The sequence below is a fragment of the Zalophus californianus genome, chromosome 5 (assembly GCF_009762305.2).
Source record: "Zalophus californianus isolate mZalCal1 chromosome 5, mZalCal1.pri.v2, whole genome shotgun sequence".
Classification (NCBI taxonomy): domain Eukaryota; kingdom Metazoa; phylum Chordata; class Mammalia; order Carnivora; family Otariidae; genus Zalophus; species Zalophus californianus.
Window position 1 is genome coordinate 58,499,887 of NC_045599.1, and position 17,886 is coordinate 58,517,772.

Below are 17,886 nucleotides of genomic sequence, written 5' to 3' on the forward strand. Positions count from 1 at the left end.
TTATCTTTTTCTTTCTTTTTCTCTTTCCTTTTTCTTTCTTTTCCTTTCTTCTCCTCTGGTTTCAGGTCTTTTCTGATTTGTTTAGAGTATATTTTCTGGGGACGTTGTTACCCTGTTAGCATTTTGTTCTCTCATTCATCTATTATCCTCTGGACAAAATGACAAGACGAAAAAAATCATCTCAGCAAAAAGAACAAAAGGTAGTACCATCTGCCAGGGACCTATTCAATATGGACAAGAGTACGATGTCGGACCTAGAGTTCAGAATCATGATTTTAAAGATACTAGCTGGGCGTGAAAAAACCATGGAGGTTATTACAGAAACCCTTCCTGGAGAAACAAAAGAACTAAAATCTAACCAAGTCGAAATCAAAAAGGCTATTAATGAGGTGCAATCAAAAATGGGGGCACTAACTGCTAGGATAAAGGAGGCAGAAGAGAGAATTAGCGATATAGAAGACCAAATGACGGAAAATAAAGAAGCTGAGAAAAAGAGAGATAAACAACTACAGGATCACAAGGGCAGAATTCGAGAGATTAAGCGATACGATAAGATGAAACAACATTAGAATGATTGGGATCCCAGAAGAAAAAAGAGAGAGAGGGGCAGGAGGTATATTGGAGCAAATTATAGCAGAGAACTTCCCTAATGTGCGGAAGGAAACAGGCATCAAAATCCAGGAGGCACGGAGAACCCCCGTCAAAATCAATAAAAATAGGTCAACACCCCGACATCGAATAGTAAAACTTACGAGTCTCAGAGACAAAGAGAAAATCTTGAAAGCAGCTCGGGAGAAGAGATATGTAACCTATAATGGTAGAAACATTAGATTGGCAACAGACCTATCCACAGAGCCCTGGCAGGCCAGAAAGGACTGGCATGATATCTTCAGAGCACTAAACGAGAAAAATACGCAGTCAAGAATACTATATCCAGCTAGGCTGTCATTGAAAATAGAAGGAGACAGAAAAAGCTTCCAGGACAAACAAAAACTAAAGGAATTTGCAAACACGAAACCAGCCCTCCAAGAAATATTGAGAGGGGTCCTCTAAGCAAAGAGAGAGCCTAAAAGCAACACAGACCAGAAAGGAACACAGACAATATACAGTAACAGTCACCTTACAGGCAATACAATGGCACTAAATTCATACCTTTCAATAGTTACCCTGAATGTAAATGGGCTCAATGCCCCAATCAAAACACACAGGCTATCAGATTGGATTAAAAAACAAGACCCATCGATATGCTGTCTGCAAGAGACTCATTTTAGACCCAAAGGCACCCCCACGTTGAAAGTAAGGGGGTGGAAAACCATTTACCATGCTAATGGACACCAAAAGAAAGCTGGGGTGGCAATCCTTACATCAGACAAATTAGATTTTAAGCCAAAGACTGTAATAAGAGATGAGGAAGGACACTATATCCTACTTAAAGGGTCTATCCAACAAGAAGATCTAAGTATTGTAAATATCTACGCCCCTGACATGGGAGCAGCCAATTATATAAGGCAATTAGTAACAAAAGCAGACAGACACATTGACAGCAATACAATAATAGTGGGGGACTTTAACGCCCCCCTGGCTGAAATGGACAGATCATCTAAGTAAAAGATCAACAAGGAAATAAAGACTTTAAATGACACACTGGACCAAATGGACTTCACAGACATATTCAGAACATTCCATCCCAAAGCAACGGAATACACATTCTTCTCTAGTGCCCATGGAACATTCTCCAGACTAGATCACGTCCTAGGTCAGAAATCAGGTCTCAACCGGTACCAAAAGATTGGGATCATTCCCTGCATATTTTCAGACCACAAAGCTTTGAAACTAGAACTCAATCACAAGAGGAAAGTCGGGAAGAACTCAAATACATGGAGGCTAAAGAGCATCCTACTAAAGAATGAATGGGTCAACCAGGAAATTAAAGAAGAATTAAAAAAATTCATGGAAACCAATGAAAATGAAAACACAACTGTTCAAAATCTTTGGGATGCAGCAAAGGCAGTCCTAAGAGGAAAGTTTATAGCCATACAAGCCTTTCTCAAGAAACAAGAAAGGTCTCAAATACACAACCTAACCCTACACCTAAAGGAGCTGCAGAAAAAACAGCAAATAAAGCCTAAACCCAGCAGGAGAAGAGAAATAAGAAAGATCAGAGCAGAAATCAATGAAATAGAAACCAAAAGAACAGGAGAACAGATCAACGAAACTAGGAGCTGGTTCTTTGAAAGAATTCACAAGATTGATAAACCCCTGGCCAGACTGATCAAAAAGAAAAGAGAAAGGACCCAAATCAACAAAATCATGAATGAAAGAGGAGAGATCACAACCAACACCAAAGAAATACAAACAGTTATAAGAACATATTACGAGCAACTCCATGCCAGCAAATTAGATAACCTGGAAGAAATGGATGCATTCCTAGAGATGTATCAACAACCAAAATTGAACCAGGAAGAAACAGAAAACCTGAACAGACCTATAACCACTAAGGAAATTGAAGCAGTCATCAAAAATCTCCCAACAAACAAAAGCCCAGGGCCAGTTGGCTTCCCAGGGGAATTCTACCAAACATTTAAAGAATTAATACGTATTCTCCTGAAACTGTTCCAAAAAATAGAAATGGAAGGAAAACTTCCAAACTCTTTTATGAGACCACCATTACCTTGATCCCCAAACCAGACAAAGACCCCATCAAAAAGGAGAATTACAGACCAATATCCTTGATGAACATGGATGCAAAAATTCTCACCAAAATACTAGCCAATAAGATCCAACAGTACATTAAAAGGATTATTCACCATGACCAAGTGGGATTTATCCCTGGGCTGCAAGGCTGGTTCAACATCCACAAATCAATCAACGTGATACAATACATTAACAAAAGAAAGAACAAGAATCATATGATCCTCTCAAAAGATGCAGAAAAAGCATTTGACAAAGTACAGCATCCTTTCTTGATCAAAACTCTGCAGAGTATAGGGATAGAGCGTACATACCTCAATATCATAAAAGCCATTATGAAAAACCTACAGCGAGTATCATTCTCAATGGGGAAAAGCTGAGGGCTTTCCCCCTAAGGTCAGGAACGCGGCAGAGATGTCCACTATCACCACTGCTATTCAACATAGTATTAGAAGTCCTAGCCACAGCAATCAGACAACAAAAAGAAATCAAAGGCATCCAAATCGGCAAAGAAGAAGTCAAACTCTCACTCTTTGCAGATGATATGATAGTGTATGTGGAAAACCCAAAAGACTCCACCCCAAAACTGCTAGAACTCATACAGGAATTCAGTAAAGTGGAAGGATATAAAATCAATGCACAGAAATCAGTGGCATTCCTATACACCAACAACAAGACAGAAGAGAGATAAATTAAAGAGTTGATCCCATTTACAATTACACCCAAAACCATAAGATACCTAGCAATAAATCTAACCAAAGAGGCAAAGGATCTGTACTCAGAAAAGTATAAAATACTCATGAAAGAAATTGAGGAAGACACAAAGAAATGGAAAAACCTTCCATGCTCATGGATTGGAAGAACAAACATTGTGAAGATGTCAGTGCTACCTAGAGCAATCTACACATTCAATGCAATCCCCATCAAAATACCATCCACTTTTTTCAAAGAAATGGAACAAATAATCCTAAAATTTGTTTGGAACCAGAAGAGACCCCGAATAGCCAGAGGAATGTTGAACAAGAAAAGCAAAGCTGGCGGCATCACAATTCCGGACGTCCAGCTCTATTACAAAGCTGTCATCATCAGGACAGTATGGTACTGGCACAAAAACAGACACACAGATTAACGGAACAGAATAGAGAGCTCAGAAATGGACCCTCAACTCTGTGGTCAACTCATCTTTGACAAAACAGGAAAGAATGTCCAATGGAAAAAAGACAGTCTCTTCAACAAATGGTGTTGGGAAAATTGGACAGCCACATGCAGAAGAATGAAACTGGACCATTTCCTTACACCACACACAAAAATAGACTCCAAATGGTTGAAAGACCTAAATGTGAGACAGAGTCCATCAAATTCCTAAAGGAGATCACAGGCAGCAACCTCTTCGACCTCAGCCGCAGCAACTTCTTTCTAGAAACATCGCCAAAGGCAAGGGAAGCAAGGGCAAAAATGAACTATTGGGACTTCATCAAGATAAAAAGCTGTTGCATAGCAGAAGAAACAGTCCACAAAACCAAAAGACAATCGACAGAATGGGAGAAGATATTTGCAAATGACATATCAGATAAAGGGCTAGTATCCAAAATCTATAAAGAACGTCTCAAACTCAACACCCAAAGAACAAATAATCCAATCAAGAAATGGGCAGAAGACATGAACAGACATTTTTCCAAAGAAGACATCCAAATGGCCAACAGACACATGAAAGAGTGCTCAACATCACTCGGCGTCAGGGAAATCCAAATCAAAACCTCAATGAGATACCACCTCACACCCATCAGAATGGCTAAAATTACCAAGTCAGGAAACGAGAGACGTTGGCGGGGATGCGGAGAAAGGGGAACCCTCCTATACTGTTGGTGGGAATGCAAGCTGGTGCACCCACTCTGGAAAACAGTAGGGAGGTCCCTCAAAAAGTTGAAAATAGAGCTACCATACGATCCAGCAATTGCACTACTGGGTATTTACCACAAAGATACAAATGTAGGGATCCGAAGGGGTAGGTGCACCCCGATGTTTATAGCAGCAATGTCCACAATAGCCAAACTGTGGAAAGAGCCAAGATGTCCATCGACAGATGAATGGCTAAAGATGTGGTATATATACACAATGGAATAGTATGCAGCCAATAAAAGGAATGAGATCTTGCCATTTGCAACGACGTGGATGGTAATAGAGGGTTTTATGCTGAGTGAAATAAGTCAATCAGAGAAAGACATGTATCATATGACCTCACTGATATGAGGAATTCTTAATCTCAGGAAACAAACTGAGGGTTGCCGGAGTGGTGGGGGGGGGGGTGGGAGGGACGGGGTATCTAGGTGATAGACATTGGGGAGGGTATGTGCTACGGTGAGCAATGTGAATTGTGCAAGACTGCTGAATCACAGATCTGTACCTCTGAAACAAATAATGCAAATATGTTAAGAAATAAAAAAAGAAGATAGCAGGAGGGGAAGAATGAAGGGGAGTAAATCAGAGGGGGAGACGAACCATGAGACGATGGACTCTGAAAAACAAACTAGGGTTCTAGAGGGGGGGGGGTGGGAGGATGCATTAGCCTGGTGATGGGTATTAAAGAGGGCACGTTCTGCGTGAAGCACTGGGTATTATGCACAAACAATGAATCATGGAACACTAAATCAAAAACTAATGATGTAATGTATGGTGATTAACATAACAATAAAAGATTTAAAGTAAAAAAAAAAATCCTCCCAAACTGTGGAAATGATATATATGTTCTTCTAAAAATTTTTAAATCTTGCCTTTCACGTTAAAGTTACATACAAATTAAAAAAAAAAAAGGATTACACGCATTTGTGGAAAATAACCAATTATATATAATATTTATAATTTCATTGACATAATACTACTGGACATTTTTTGAAAAAAAATCTGGCCTTAATGTGTAAGTTATAAAAATTTTTTCAAACACCAAACCTAAGGGTGCCTGTGTGGCTCAGTTGGTTAGGCAACTGCCTTCAGCTCAGGTCATGATCCTGGAGTTCCAGGATCGAGTCCCGCATCGGTGGCGGGGGGGGGTCCCCGCTCAGTGGGGAGTCTGCTTCTCCCTCTGATCCTCCCCTCTCATGCTCTCTCCATCTCATTCTCTCTCTCAAATAAATAAATAAATAATCTTTAAAAAGAAACAAACCTAAGAATGATCATTTTCCATATTTAACACTGTTAATAAAAAATGTTAGTATTTATTCCTACCATAATAACTTCTACAAAAAACAGTTACAGTAATCAAAACGTAATGTAAAGTTATTTCTTAACTATATTAAGAAGTCAAAGACTGGGCGCCTGGGTGGGTCAGTTGGTTGGGCGACTGCCTTCGGCTCGGGTCATGATCCTGGAGTCCCGGGATCGAGTCCCGCATTGGGCTCCCTGCTCGGCGGGGAGTCTGCTTCTCCCTCTGACCCTCCCCCCTCTCATGTACTCTCTCTCTCTCTCATTCTCACTCTCTCAAAATAAATAATAAATCTTAAAAAAAAAAGAAATACAAGATCATTAAGCACAAAAATGCATCTTTAAAAAAAAAAAGAAGTCAAAGACTACATGAAATCTAAACTTTCAGAGCAGCAGTTACCTTTTCTCAAAAGTATTCTGGAAAATATACTGAGTTTTAAGAATCAAATATACCAAGTGGCTCTAACAGTTCACTAACGTATCGAAAGCTTAGAAAACGAATATAAAGTGTTAGTCGTTCTTTAAAAGGCTAATGTCTATTAACAGCTTAAAACATGGCACAGTAGGGGGTTAATATGCTGTTGTCTGAATCACTTTCATCCTATTAGCAATGTGCTAGCAAGGTGCTACTGGTCTTTTTAAAGTTTTTTCTGCTTCTTCTTAGTCTATTTGGCCAGAAAGATTCTTTGGCAATAGTGTTTGAAACAAAGTTCAGACTTGTGTTTTTCTTTAGATTTTATATTTTCCAATTTTAGGTGTGTATTTGAAAAATGTTTTCTCCTTTTAGGACACTGTTCTAGATATAAACTGTTCAGCACATCTGTATACCGAATCTTTTTCCATCTTAAAATTTTCAACAATATGAACGTATTCTCCAAAATTTCTCCAGTGGGGAGAAATCAAGATGAATCTTCTCGGACACCAAGGCAATTCATGTGCTTTCTTTTTTTTTTTTTCATGTGCTTTCTTAAGATCACTTATGTAGAACTAAATACAAAACGAATGTTCACAAAGTAAAGCTGGCCTGTTTTATTTAACTTAGTTCTAGTATAACCAACAGTTATTCTTTGGATATCACAAATTTATTGTTTAAAAAGTGAAATTCAAATGATAAAACTGAAAAATATCTTATGATTAAAGTTTACTGAACTTACTTTCAAGGACCACACTTTGAATAAACTCTAACTTAAAATTATTTTTTAACAGTTCAGAATGGAAAAGTCATTCTGATTAGAGTGTAATGTAGCAATTTCTGAAAGTTTTCCAGCTCTGGCTCTTCTTATAATTAGCTGGGCAATCCTGAACAAATCATCTATCCCTCTGGTCTGTTTCGGGGAGAGGGAGCAAAATGGGGGAGAAGGAGGAGGACAACAGGACAAGAAGAAAGGAGAGAATCTTTAAGGGGTACTTTATCAGCTGTACAATTTAGTGTTTCAAAAGGAAAAGATATTCTCCTGTTAGGGCTATATTTAGAAGTGAAATGAATTTAAATTGTTTAGCATACCTGCATGCCACAGCCATTCTTGTCACTTTCAACAATACAGAAAGTACTTTCCTAAAAAAAACTAAACATATCCGGGCATTCCAACTCATAGTTTTATTCTTCCAGACCAGAAGGGTGTTAAACTGCATGTTAACAAGATAATGTATTAAATCATTAGTGGAATTATAAATAGATAAAACTCTTCGGAGACTAACTTGCCAATTTCTCTCAAAATTTAAAACACAAATGTCACTGAGCCCAGGAAGAGTAGCAGATATGCCACCCCAAAATATGCCACTTTGGCATATGGATAATTTTGAATTGAACTCAAGTGAGAAAAAGCAGATATAAGAAGCCTTCCCCCTTTTTACCTAAAAGCAGGACATAAATTTGTTTCTCCCCTCCCCTTCTACCAGAGGACAGTTAACCACCAGAGACAACTCCAGAGATGGCAGGAGAGGAATCTACATAACAAACTTAACTGATAGGCCCTTAACTTCCATTAGTTAGCTCCCCATAAATATTTACATCTTGCTAGAAACTCAAAGTCTTTTTCCTTTGTCTTACCACTACTCTACAAATTAATTGTTCTTTTGTTAAGACGCTAAGGTCAAGTTCTAACCCCCTTAAGTTACTCATTACTAAGTATTCATTCCCATGTATTTGCACGTTAATAAACTTCTATTTGTTTTCTCTTGTTGATCTGTTTTTCATCAATTTAATTTACAGGGCCCCAGCCAGAGTATTTAGGAGGGCAGAGAAAAAAAGTTAAGTTTCTGCTCCCCTATATCAGCAATTCCTCTTGTAGGAATTTATTCTACAGACACACCTGCATATTTGTAAAACTACACACATACAAGAAAATTCATTGCACTATCTTCCAAATCAATAAAATAGTGGAAACAATATAGAGGCCCATCATTTTAAACCTTTTTGGGGATTTAAAAAATATGGTATGTCCATACAGAGGAATACAGCCACTAAAAGGAACTGAGGCTGCTCTACATGTTCTATTAGGGAAGTGCAAAAAATGCAACGTGCACAACAATGTCTAGAAAGTATACTATCATTTGTTTTTGTTTTGAAGGTTTTTAAAATTTTTTATTTACTTATTTGAGAGAGACAGAGAGGGAGATCATGAGCAGAGAGAGGGAGAAGCAGACTTTCTGCTGAGGAGGGAGCCTGATGTGGGGCTCGATCCCAGGACCCTGGGATCATGACCTGAACCGAAGGCAGATGCTTAACTGACTGAGCCACCCAGGTGCCCCCTGTTTTCGTTTTTAAAGACATAAATGTAAATACTTGTGCATGCACAAAATATCTCCAAAAGGATATACAAACACACAAAAATGAGTAATGAAGTTGGCTCCAAGAGGGCAAAACTGGGTGGCCAGTGTACAAGGGCAGCAGACTCATGTTTCACTGCATATCTTCTTTGTACCTTTGGAGTTTTGTCCCATGTCTTTTCTGAAAATTGTTCAAAAAACTGTTCTAAAGTATTTTTAAATATATTAAAGGGAGATAAAGAATGAGACACTTTTCTGTTCTCAAGAAACTTAAAATGTCACAGAGCGTAATTCGTTCATTTTACAATATTTACCAAAATTGTACCAATTTTTGTGCCAGGCCTCTGGAGAATGTATCCCTGCTTATGAAGCTTGTATCCAGGTGGAGATTAATGTATAATATTATGGTAGCTAGAGAAAGAAAGAAAGAAAGTCTAGTCCAAGTAAAGCAATAATTAGCAGGTTATATTGTTATATTGTTTTGCTAAAGAATAGCACTGAACTGGACAAAAAGAGTTGGGAGGTGAAGGGGAGAGTTGAAGGAAGATACTGTTTTTCCCTACTTCTTATACAGAGGATAAGACCTCAACAGGACACTGAAATGGAGGGAAACAGGAGCCAAAGTTGAGCCTAAAGCAACAACAGAATACAAAAAACAAAACAAAACAAACAAGACAAAACAAAATTAGAGAGAAAGAAAGAAAGAAAAAGAAGAAAGAAAGAGGGGAGAGAGACAAAGAAGAGAAAGCAATCTCTAGCTAGTTCAGTAAAGGAAATTCTACCTTATACATAGGTATATATAAATTAGAAATTAGAGTAAGGTCTCAATCTCAGTTGCAAGTAACATGATTTCAATTTAAGGAATTTAAGCACTACAGGAATTTTTTGGTTTGTGTAACTAAAATCCAAGGGAGGATATACTTCATGGTTGTCTGATTCAGCAGTTAACAAGAGCATCAAGAAATTTCCCTTTGGATGTCATTCTGCCATCCATAACCCAAGTTTCATCCCAAAGCCAGATTTCCTAAGTGCTAAAGGAAGGCTGCCAGCCATAGAAGACTCCGAGCCAGAATTCTAAGCAAGAGCTCTGAAATGTACCTTGTGGAAATGGAATTTGCCTGGCTAAAACAGATAGAGGTGGAGCAGTTTCCTCAAACAACATGTGCTCTATGTACATGGGTACGGATGATGGATACTGGCATGAAAATACAGGCAGATATCAAGACAAGAAAAAAAAAAGATACTGAGGAAGTAGCCAGTGTTCACTACAAGATGTATGAAATGCAGATCCAGAGTCATCACAAAGTATTATGTATTAATACTGCCCATTTAAAAGACAGAAAATCATTAGAATAATTATTCTTTTTACAAACAAAAGCCAAAGTTGGCTCCTGAGACTACTTTTAATCTAATACTAGAAATGCCATGACAGTTTTAAAGAGTAATATAAATTTTTTTAAAAGTATTTTGAGACCTATAGAGGATATATAAAAGAAAATATAAATGAATATAAATGAATGGAAATAAACACCTTGCTTTTGGTTGGGGGTACAAGTAGTGAAGATTAAGGGTATGTACATCTACTAGATTTTTAAACCTATGATAATGACAAGTATAAAACTTATGGTGTAGGTTAACAATTAAACATTACCAAGAATAAATTAAAATCCTTCTCTAGAAGTGCTGTGCCAAATTTAAGAACTTAAGTTATCATATATCAGAATGAACAGATATCACTATCTCAAAACGATATGTGTACCCCCCTATTCGCTGCAACATTATTTACAATAACCAAGACATGGAAACAACCGAAACGTCCAATGACAGACGGATAAAGAAAATGTGGTGCTGTATATAAGTTGGCCCTGAAACACAAAGGTTTGAACTGCATGGGTTCACTTATATGTGTTTTTTTTTTTTATAAATATAGTATAGTACTGTAAATGTACTTCATCTTATGATTTTTTAAATAACATTTTCTTTTCTCTAGCCTATGTTATTGTAAGAATACAGTATGTAATACATATAACATATAATGTATGTGTTAATTGACTGTTTATGTTATCAGTAAGGCTTCTGGTCAATAGTAGACTATTAGTAAAGTTTTGGAGGAATAAAAGTTATACGTAGATTTTTCAACTGCACAGTGTCCCAACCCCCACACTGTTCAAGGGTCAACTGTGTGTATATATATATATATATACATACATATAATATGTAATATTATTCAACCACAAAAAGAAGGAAATCCTGCCATTTGCAACACATGGATGGACACTGATGGCATTACGCTCCGTGAAATAAGCCAGACAAAGGGAAATATTGTATGATCTCACTTTTATGTGGAATCTAAAAAAAAACCAAACTCATAGAAAAAACTCATAGAAACAGAGAACAAATTGGTGGTTGCCAGAGACAAGGGTGGGGGAATAATAGGTAAAGGTAGCCAAAAGTAAAAACTCTCATTTATAATTAAGTTCTGGGGATGTAATGTACAGCAGGGTGACATAAAGTCAGCATCAAAACAATACTGTATTATATATCTGAAAGTTGCTGAGAGAGTAATCTTGAAAGTTCTCATCACAAGAAAAAAAAATTATGTGAGGTGACTGATGTTAACTAAACTTATTGTGGTAGTATTTTGTTATACACACACATATATCAAATAATTATGTTGTATACCTTGGACTAAAACAATGTTATATGTAAAATATATCTCAATAAAAGTGGAAAAAAACAAAAAGAATTAACACAATAACATGGAAAAAGTCATTTAGAAAGTAATATTGTTGGCCTTCTTTAGCCTTAGCTCCTGCTCAACCCAGCACCAAGTGGGTTTTCAGGACCCATTAGCCAGACCTCCACCTGCAAGCCTCCCCTCACTCCCCAGGCATTCAATATTGAATGCAGTGTCCTAGAAATGGACGACTTTCCAAAGGATCTTTCCAAAGAACCTCTCCTTTCCACCAGGTAAAAAAAAAACCCTGGGTTGCCTGAGGCATATACATTATTCTACACAAGGAAGAAGGAGGTGATTAAGTATGTGGTTGGAGGCTGAAGCTTCATACCTCCTTTACTCTTTATCTGTGGGGATGCTTGTTGAAAAAAAAATCAAGGGCGCCTGGGTGGCTCAGTTGGTTAAGCGACTGCCTTCGGCTCAGGTCATGATCCTGAAGTCCCTGGATCGAGTCCCACATGGGGCTCCCTGCTCAGCAGGGAGTCTGCTTCTCCCTCTGACCCTCCCCCCTCTCATGTGCTCTCTCTCATTCTCTCTCTCTCAAATAAATAAATAAATACAATCTTTTAAAAAAATCAAAATAATTTTTCTACAAAATGAAAAGTAAATAAAAACAGTATCAGAATAAAATTAAGGTCTACCAAGCTTTGAAGAGGATGTGGATCAACTAAAGGAACTCTCGTAGAATGCAGCTGAGAATGTAAAATGGTACAACTGCTTTGGAAAACAGTTCGGCATGATTTTACAAAGTAGAACATTCACATACCTGTCACCTGACAATTCCATTCCCGGAAAAATATCCAAGAACAACTCTATTACCAAAGAAATGAACAAGAACATACATAGAAACACAGTAACGGGAACAATCCAAATGCCCACTGATAGAAGAATGGATAAATAAATTGTGGAATTATCACACAATGAAATAATATACAACAGTCAAAACAAATGTATTACATCTAAATGTAAAAATATGGGTAATCTTACCAACATAACACAGAGTAAAAAATACTAAGTCCCAGAAGATATTCTTCTTACAAATTAAAAAATAACTAAACAATATAACTCCTTAGCAATATACAACTGATAAAATTATATAAAATAAAAAAGCAAGATAAACTCATTGGCCACTGGTGACTGGGTCAACATCCAGCCCCTTTCTCCTCCCTAGAGGTCAGGGGATGGGACTAAAAGTTCCAACCCTTTAATGAGAGATGGTTCCCTGGCAACAGCCCCAACCTTCCGTTAGTTACCTAGGGACTTTCCAAAAATCATCTCCTTAACACAAAAAAGATCTTTATTGCTCTCTTCATTTAGGAAATTCCAAGAATTTTAGGAGCTCTGTGTCTGGAATGGGAAGGAAGACCATATATTTCTTTTTATAATCACACTATCACAGGACCCCAAGGAGGTTTATTTATATGAATTATATCAATGCTTATTGTATTAATTAAAATTAGGAAATTTTAAAGTTTTAAAAATTAAAAAATTATATGTATTTAATTCACTTAACAAATGTTTTACATTTTTGCAAATTTTTAAAATGTACTAATAGAAGCATCTAGATTTTCATATCTTCTGCATTCAATCTATTGCACTATCACGTACCATACAGCCTTTGGAAAACTCCACTATAAAAGTGTGAGCAAATTAAAGTGAAAAAGGCAAATAATGTCTCAGTATTACTACGAAAATAACTTTTACCTTGCAGACACACTGAAAGTGTCTCAGAGACCCCAAGGGACTTCTAGACCATACTTTGGAAACCACTAGTCTAGTGAATTCAACAGATAATGTATTTTTAGTACTATCTTACCAAAAACGACAAAGTTCTTTGAGAACACAGACAGGGAAACACTCACTTTGTAGACAGCCAGGGAAACTTCTACAGAGGTGGTGTCATCTGATCTGAGACTCAAACCCAAATCCTTACAAACGAGACCCCATAAGAACTGTACCCTCTCCCTCCTACTTCTTGGTGTGTCTCCTACCCCTCTCCTCTTCTATCTCACTTGGTTGCTGTTCCTCAAACTAGCCACCCTGGCTCTGTTTTTCAAGCCTTTGTATTTACTGTTTCTTCAGTATGAAAGGCTCTTCCTTCATATTATCCCATCGTTCTTCTTGCCACACCTGATCATCCTGAAGGTTAAAGGAGAGCTGTATCTCCATACAACTATAACCCACTCAGGGCCCACTCCTTGGGAAATCTCCCTTACACTAACTGTTATATATGTGCACTAGGAGCAAAAACTAATTAACAAAGTATATGGTAGCATTATTGGTAAAAGTGAAAAATGAGTGGAAAAGAAACCTAAATATCCATCAAGCCTAGAATGAAAAAAACACTAGTGCATTCACATAAGAGAATGAATTATAGAACTACAGGTTCCAACATGAAGTCTCAAAAACAGTAACATTATGCACAAAAAACCTAAATGTCCATCAACATGAGAATGAAAAAAAACACTAGTACGTTCACACAAAAGAATGAATTAGAGCTACATGTTTCAACATGAGTCTCAAAAACAGTAATATTAATATGCATGAAAAGTAATAAAAGATTTCATAGGTATGAATATTTATGAATTTATGAATAGTTACACTATTTGCAATGTAAAATTTCTTAATTAATTTACATTTTGATAGGTAACACATGATTTAAAATTATAAAAATTTCCTCCCATTCTTGTCCTCCCTCCAGTTATACAGCTTTCCTTCCAGGAGACAACCAATACTAGTTTCCTGGGTATCCTTCAGATATATTTTGTTATATAATGTTAAGTTCACAGGACATACTATAATATGGTTTATGTATCTCCAATATAAATTAAAAGTTTAAAATATGCATGGAAATCATAAAGTCAAATTCAGAATAAAAATTACAGGCAAAGAGGGAGAGGAACTGACTCAGAAAGGGCACTTCAAATGTACCTATAGTGTTTCATTTCAGGTTTATTGGGTTTTCTCTGCATTTTTTTTGTTTATACATAAAATAATTACTGTTCAGGGCCCTGGGTGGCTCGGTCGGTTAGGAGTCTGCCTTCAGCTCAGGTCATGATCCCAGGGTCCTGGGATCAAGCCCAGCATCAGGCTCCCTACTCAGTGGGGAGCCTGCTTCTCCCTCTCCCTCTGCTGCTCCTCCTGCTTGTGCTCTCTGTCAAATAAATGAGTGAAATCTTAAAAAAAAAAAAAAAACGAGGCGGGTTTTTAAAAAAAATAATTATTTTTCTGCATAAAAGAAAACAGGTGAAGGGGATCAGATTTGAGAAGGTAATCAGTTTGGTGTCAGATGGCGTGAAATCAGATGGAGTGAAAACTAAAATAAGGGCATTCATTCAATACTTTAAAATGAGTCTGAAGTTCAGGATAAAGCTAGAGATCAGGGATTTACATAAAGTGATACTTGAAGTTCTAAGAATATTCCCATACATGTACACTGCATAACTTAACAGCACAGATTTCTTAAGGACCGAGCCCAAAACCTTGCTATTTTAGTTTCTCTGGAATACCACCTATTGCTCATAATAAGATTTCAATTTACCTATAACCCTACTATTTTTCTTAGATTTATTTTTTTTTAAAGATTTTATTTATTTATTAGAGAGAGAGAATGAGAGATAGAGAGCACGAGAGGGAAGAGGGTCAGAGGGAGAAGCAGACTCCCCGCCGAGCAGGGAGCCCGATGTGGGACTCGATCCCGGGACTCCGGGATCATGACCTGAGCCGAAGGCAGTCGCTTAACCAACTGAGCCACCCAGGCGCCCTTAGATTTAAAAAAAAAAAAAAAAACCCTGGGGCGCCTGGGTGGCTAAGTTGGTTGGGCAACTGCCTTTAGCTGAGGTCATGATCCCGGAGTCCTGGGATCGAGTCCCGCATCGGGCTCCTGGCTCAGCGGGGAGCCTGCTTCTCCCTCTGACCCTCTCCCCTCTCATGCTGTTCTCTCTCTCTCAAATAAATAAATAAATAAATAAATAAAATCTAAAAAAAACAACAAAAAAAAAAAACCCTGGAATGCGTGAGCCTATTTTTGTAAGTAACTTAACAATGGACAGTAACACACATACACACACACCTACCTCTATTAAATTACAATCAAAGGGAGACAGTGTTCTGGTTAGTTCTAGGTAAACTACAAAACATTTCTTGATCGAACTTTATTAAAAATTTTTCTACAGTAGTCTCCAACATAGCTTAAAAATGCTGTAAAGTTAACTTTTAAACAAATCCTTGATATAAATTATTTTCTTATCTTGTTTCTCTAATAAAAGTACTATCTTGACAAATCTTTGAAGGCTGAGATTATTAGAGCTAGTTCTGTTGCTCCTGAAGTTTAAAAAGAGTATTCATCAACTTTATCCATTTCTCACTGTTATAAAGCCAACTTCTTTTCCCAGATTCTTGACCTGTTCCCCTGCATATAATTGACCTCTTCTCTAGTTTCCTCCATTCCATAACTCGACTGACAAGTATGTAGTAGATGTCTACTTTGTAAAAAGCAATGTGTTAGACACCACCCCTCTGGTCCCTAAAAAGGTGACAAAAGCTGCATGGCCTTAAGAAAATTTTTGTATATCTTGACATAATGCAGAATCCTTAGAACTTAACATTCTAGGCTTGGGAGATCAAAATGACAATGCTATACCTGTAACCTAAGTGGAAATACATTTCAGTAGATTTATAGGTCTTCAAAAATTTCATAGAGTACAGATGTTTTTCAAGCAATGGATGCCATATTAAAAGCATGCCATCTAGTACTGCTCAGAACCTGAGGGTCATTCAGTTAAAAAGTAGATGCCTACTTGTTCTGATAACTTTTATAGACAAACTGTGAGTTAGAATGTATGTATATACATAAGACTCCCTAAGATACTTCTTTAGCACAAGTTAAAGGATCTCAATGACAACAACAAACAGGGAACTCAGTTAAAAAACTAAAGATAAAAACCTTGGGGTGCCTGGGTGGTGCAGTCGCTTAGGCCTCGGGCTCTTGATTTCAGCTCAGGTTATGATCTCAGAGTCGTGAGATTAAGCCCTGCATCAGGCTCTGTGTTCAATGCAGAGTAGGCTTGGGTTTCTTTCTCCCTCTCTCTCAGCCCCTCCCCACTGTGCAAGCTCTCACGCTCTCTCACTCTTTCTCTCAAATAAATCCTTTAAAAAAAAAACCCAGAAAGATAAAAACGAAAGATAAAGATAAAGGAGGGTTTGGAAATAACTATAATCTAGCATCAGAATTTTAAGAATGTTGCTCTTTGGTCTCAGCCAGAGAAAAGAGATGAGGAAGGGGACTTCATCATTTGGAAAGTATAGCAATAGGATACACACGCTGTGCCCCTACTGTGGCTCTAAGGTCTACCACCTTCAGAAGTCCACCTGTGGCAAATGTGGCTATCTTGCCAAGTGGGAGAGAAAGTATAACTGGAGCACCAAGGCTAAGAGACGAAATACCACTGGGACCAGTTGAATGAAGCACCTAAAAACTGTACACCACAGATTCAGGCACAGATTCATGAGGGAACAACACCTAAACCCAAGAGGGCAGCTGTTGCCGCAACCAGTTCATCTTAAGGATTTCAACGATTAGTCACAAAATAAATATTTTGGTTTAAAAAAAAGAAAGAAAAGTAAAAATGTCTTTTGACAGTCGTAGTAATCATTTATACATTTTAAGAATAACAACTCTCAAAAACTCCCTTGATTACTCTTCCCTACAATAAACTTTACAGAAATGCACTAAGAGTGAAACTGGCTTTGTTATATTGTGTTAATAATATTGATACAGTATTTTTTAAACTGTTAAAAAGATCACTGATATGAGATTTTTAGAGTAAGTAGGGCATCACTGCCTCAGCAGTTTATAGAAAGACGGCCATCACCAAGTCCTATAGATGACTCAAAAACACAAGCTTCATCTTCCTCCTTTCTTTCTCTGCAGCCAATCAGTGAACATAACAAACAACTAAAAAGCAAATTTTTATCACAATTTAAAAGAAAGCAAGTTTCACAGTCTCTCCAGGGGACCAGATCATCCATCTTTATGCCCTATATCCACACTGTTTATGTACCTACAGAATGGTGATAATGATAATAATGACAGCAGTTAACATAATTAAACATTTACTACCAATCAGGCATTTGGCCAAATGCTTTACATGATTACCTTACTTAATTCTCCCAAAAACAGTATGAAAAAGATATTATTAGCCCATTTTTCAGCTAAGAAAACTTGTGGCTTTTAAAGGTTAACTAACTTGTCTAGGGTCCCATATGTAGTATGTATTAAGTGGAGCCTGGGATTCTATTTGTTTAACTCAAACTGCAACAATAAATAGCTATAGTAACTATTATACCGTCATACTGTAATTGATTCAATGGCTCCCTACTGCTTATTATATTAAAAAATCCTTACAGAATAAGGTTCCATTCATTCATTTGTTCAATGGAAAGACTTTTATTATTTATTATGTGCCTTCATTTCTTCACTGGAAAGACTT

The 17,886-nt window shown here is 37.3% G+C and overlaps 1 protein-coding gene and 1 pseudogene across 2 annotated transcripts in view; one reads left to right on the forward strand and one right to left on the reverse strand.

The window, feature by feature from the left end:
* Positions 1 to 17,886, reverse strand: part of TBCA (tubulin folding cofactor A) — a 92,194-nt gene that overhangs the window by 68,454 nt on the left and 5,854 nt on the right. The window lies entirely within an intron of this gene.
* Positions 16,668 to 16,960, forward strand: LOC113929697 (annotated as a pseudogene).